Source organism: Rhinopithecus bieti, unplaced genomic scaffold, assembly GCF_001698545.2.
Source record: "Rhinopithecus bieti isolate Rb0 unplaced genomic scaffold, ASM169854v2 scaffold_2432, whole genome shotgun sequence".
In the NCBI taxonomy this organism is placed as follows: Eukaryota; Metazoa; Chordata; class Mammalia; order Primates; family Cercopithecidae; genus Rhinopithecus; species Rhinopithecus bieti.
In genome coordinates, this window is record NW_016804136.1 from 2039091 (window position 1) to 2043869 (window position 4779).

At 41.9% G+C, this 4779-nt stretch overlaps 1 protein-coding gene across 1 annotated transcript in view; it reads right to left on the bottom strand.

The window, feature by feature from the left end:
- The window catches only part of EHHADH (enoyl-CoA hydratase and 3-hydroxyacyl CoA dehydrogenase), an 81122-nt gene that overhangs the window by 27499 nt on the left and 48844 nt on the right, over positions 1-4779 (bottom strand). The gene's annotated exons all lie outside the window — the stretch shown is intronic.

The window sequence follows — 4779 nt, forward strand, 5'->3', positions numbered from 1 at the left end:
AACTTAAAGTATAATAAAAAAAAAAAAAAAGAAATTGAGACCTTTACAAACTAAAACTACATATGTGAATGACAGACATGGGTCTATTTTTAGCAAACCAAAGAATCATTTAGGGACCTCCAAATGCAAATAGCCTTTGCTGTGTGTCTATCAAGTGACTTCTAACAAAACAACAAGCCCCCTCGGGAAGCAGTGATGAAATCACAGTGAAGGTTGCCTGAAAGGCAGAGAAAAACAGTAGGAAATTTATTTCTATTTGGGCAAGGACTTGCTGATTCTCTTTAGGGGCCTCCATTATTTTCTCCCCATTGTTCCTCACCTCTCCAGTTCAAGCTTTTACTTTCACATTGAAACCGTAACTGGCTAAAGCCACAAGAAAGAAAGATTATTTCAGGAAAGTGTTTGGTCTCTGCCAGGGTCAACAAAAGAATGACTCCTTCAAAAGAATGCCTTTGAATAACACTGGGCCATCGCCTGCCACCAAGCGGGAGATCAGCACTCTGTTCTGCCTGTGACCCAATACTCTTCCCAATTATTTTTTTCTGGCCATTTTTACCCTCTCCTTCTTGCTCATTTAAAGCTGACAACCTCCATAGACTGAAAATAAACTGTTTACAAACAAACAAACAAAAAACTCTAGGAGTGCCACTGAAAGAACTCTGAAAGGAACATCCCGAGTCCATAAAGTAAGAAATCACTGAGAGAAGGACATAATTCAGTTTGCAGAGACAGAAGTTCTCAAGGTCCACAGCTTTGCTGCAGTAAATTACAGAGCCTGTCATATGGTTTGGATGTGTGTCCCCTCCAAATCTCATGTTGAAATGTGATCCCCAGTGTTTGAGGTGGGAGCCTGGTGGGAGGTTATTGGGTCATGGACGCTGATCCCTCAGGAACGGTTTAGTACCATCCCCTTGGTGATAAGGCAGTTTTCACTCAGTTGATGAGGGATCAGCTTGTTTAAAAGAGTTTGAGCCCGGGCGTGGTGGCTCATGCCTGTAATCCCAGCACTTTGGGAGGCCGAGGTGGGCAGATCACGAGGTCAGGAGTTTGAGATCAGCCTGGCCAACATAGTGAAACCTCGTCTCTACTAAAAATACAAAAATTAACCAGCATGGTGGTGTGCGTCTGTAGTCCTAGCTACAGACGGGCTGCTGAGGCAGGAGAATCACTTGAACCCAGGAGGCAGAGGTTGTGGTGAGCCAAGATCACGCCACTGCACTCCAGCCTGGGCAACACAGCAGGACTTCGCCTCAAAAAACAAACAAAAAAAAAGTTTGGGACCTGCACACTTCTCTCTCTTGCCCTGTTGCCATATGACGTGTCTATTCCTGCTTCACCTTCAACCATGGGAAAACTCACCAGAAGCTGAGCAGATGCTGGTACCATGCCTGTACACCCTGCAGAATTGAAGCCAATTAAACCTTTTTTCTTTATAAATTACCCTGCCTCAGGATTTTCTTTTTTCTTTTCTTTTTTTTTTTTTTGAGATGGAGTCTTGCTCTGTCGCCCAGGCTGGAGTGCGGTGGTGCGATCTCGGCTCACTGCAAGCTCCGCCTACCGGGTTCACGTCATTCTCCTGCCTCAGCCTCCCCAGTAGCTGGGACTACAGGCGACCGGCACCATGCCTGGTTAATTTTTTGTATTTTTTAGTAGAGACTGGGTTTCACTGTGTTAGCCAGGATGGTCTCGATCTCCTGACCTCATAATCCGCCCGCCTCGGCCTCCCAAAGTGCTGGGATTACAGGCGTGAGCCACTGCGCCCGGCCAGGATTTTCTTTATAGCAATACAACAGACTAGCACAGGCTGTCTTCAATCTACTGAAGTGTTTGTCTGGTTGGTCGTTTTAATGTATTTTTTAAATTTTATTTTATGTTCCGGGATACCTGTGCAGAATGTGCAGTTTTGTTACATAGGTAAACGTGTGCCATGGCGATTTGCTGCACCTATCAACCCATCACCTAGATATTAAGCCCAGCATCCATTAGCTATTTATCCTGATGCTCTCCCTCCCCCTCCCCTCTGCCGACAACCCCCAGTGTGTGTTGTTCTCCTCCGTGCATCCATGCCTTCTCATTGCTCAGCTCCCACTTATAAGTGAGAGGATGCGGTATCTCGTTTTCTGTTCCTGCATTAGTTTACTAAGGATGATGGCTTCCAGCTCCATCTATGTCCCTGTAAAGGACATGATCTCACTCTTTTTTATGGCTACATAGTATTCCATGGTGTATATGTACCACATTTTCTTTATCCAGTCTATCATTGATGGGCATTTGAGTTGATTCCATGTCTTTGCTATTGTGAATAGTGCTGGAATGTACACATGCAAGTATCTTTATAAAATACAATTATTTATATCCCTTTCGGTATATACCCAGTAATGGGATTGCTGGGTCAAATGGTATTTCTGGTTCTAGGTCTTTGGTGAATTGCCACACTGTTCGTCCACAATGGTTGAACTAATTTATATTCCCACTAACAGTGTAAAAGCGATCCTATTTCTCCACAGCCTCACCAGCATCTATCTGTTGTTTCTTGACTTTAATAATCACCATTTAATAATCGGCATGAGATGGTATCTCATTGTGGTTTAAATTTGCATTTCTCTCATGATCAGTGATGTTGAGCTGTTTTTCATATGTTTGTTGGCTGCATAAATGTCTTCTTTTGAGAAGTGTCTGTTCATGTCCTTTGCTCACTCTTTAATGGGGTTGTTTGTTTTCTTCTTGTAAATTTGTTTAAGGTCCTTGTAGATTCTGGATATTAGACCTTTTTCAGATGGATAGATTGCAAACATTTTCTCCCATTCTGTAGGCAGTCTGTTCACTCTGATGATAGTTTCTTTTGCTGTGCAGAAGTTCTTCAGTTTAATTAGATCCCATTTGTTAATTTTAGCTTTCGTTGCAGTTGCTTTTGATGTTTTAATCATGAAATCTTTGCCCATACCTGTGTCCCGAATGGTATTGCCTAGATTTTCTTCTAGGGTTTTTACAGTTTTGAGTTTTACACTTAAGTCTTTAATCCATCTTGAGTTAATTTTTGTATAAGATGTTAGGAAAGNTCTTGGCTATATGGGCTCTTTTTGGGTTCCATAGGAATTTTAAAGTAGTTTTTTTTTTTTTTTTTTTTCTAATTCTGTGAAAAATGTCAATGGTAATTTAATGGTAATAGCATTGAATCTATATATTACTTTGGGCAGTATGGCCATTTTCACAATATTGATTCTTCCTGTCCACGAGTATGGAATGTTTTTCCATTTGTTTGTGCCCTCTCCGATTTCCTTTAGCAGTGGTTTGTAGTTCTCCTTGAAGACACCCTTCACTTCCCTTGTTAGCTGTATTCCTAGGTATTTTATTCTCTTTGTAGCAATCGTGAATGGGAGTTCATTCATGATTTGGCTCTCTGCTTGTCTACTATTAGTATATAGGAATGCTTGTGATGTTTGCACATTGATTTTGTATCCTCAGACTTTGCTGAAGTTGCTTAACAGCTTAAGAAACTTTTGGGCTCGGAAGATGGAGTTTTCTAGATATAGGATCATGTCATCTGCAAATAGAGACAGTTTGACTTCCCCTCTTCCTATTTGAATACCTTTTCTCTTTGAGAAGAAGTCTCGCTCTGTCAACCAGGCTGGAGTGCAGTGGCGTGATCTCGGCTGACTGCAATCTCTGCTTCCCAAGTTCAAGCAATTCTCCTGCTTCAGCCTCCCAAGTAGCTAGGATTGCAGGCACCTGCCACCATGCCTGGCTAATTTCTGTATTTTTAGTAGAGACAGAGTTTTACCATGTTGGCCAGGCTGGTCTTGAACTCTTGACTTCACCTTAGCCTCCCAAAGTACTGGGATTACAGGCAGGAGCCACTGCGCCCAGCCCTTGAATACCCTTTATTTCTTTCTCTTGCCTGATTGCCCTGGCCAGAACTTCCAATACTATGTTGAATAGGAGTGGAGAGAGGGCATCCTTCTCTTGTGCCGGTTTTCAAAGGGAATGCTTCTGGCTTTTTCCCACTTAGTATAGTATTGCCTGTGGGTTTGTCATAAATGGCTCTTATTATTTTGAGGTGTGTTCCGTCAATACCTAGTTTATTGAGCGTTTTTAACATGAAGGGATATTGAATTTTATCAAAGTCCTTTTCTGCATCTATTGAGATAATCATGTGATTTTTGTCAAGTTCTGTTTATGTGATAAATTGTGTTTATTGATTTGTATATGTTGAATCAGCCTTGCATCCTGGGGATGAAGCCAACTTGATTGTGGTGGATAAGCTGTTTGATGTGATGCTGGATTCATTTTGCCAGTAAATATATATATATATATATATTTTTAATTGAGATGGAGTCTCACTCTGTCACCCAGGCTGGATGCACAATCTCAGCTTACTGCAATCTCTGCCTCCTGGGTTCAAGCAATTCTCATGCCTCAGTCTCCCAAGTACCTGGGATTACAGGGTATGCACCACCATGCCCAGCTAATTTTTGTATTTTTAGTAGAGACAGGGTTTCACCATGTTGGCCAGGCTGGTCTCGAACTCCTGAACTCAAGTGATCCGCCCACCTCAGCCTCCCAAAGTGCTGGGATTACAGGTGTGAGCTACTGTGCCTGGCCTAGTTTGCCAGTATTTTATTGAGAATTTTTGCATTAATGTTCATCAGGGATATTGGCCTGAAGTTTTGTTTTTTTGTTGTATCTCTGGCAGGTTTTGGTATCGGGATAATGCTGACCTCATAAAATGAGTTATGGAGGAGTCCCTCTTTTTTAATAGGAAAAACATTCATGTGATAA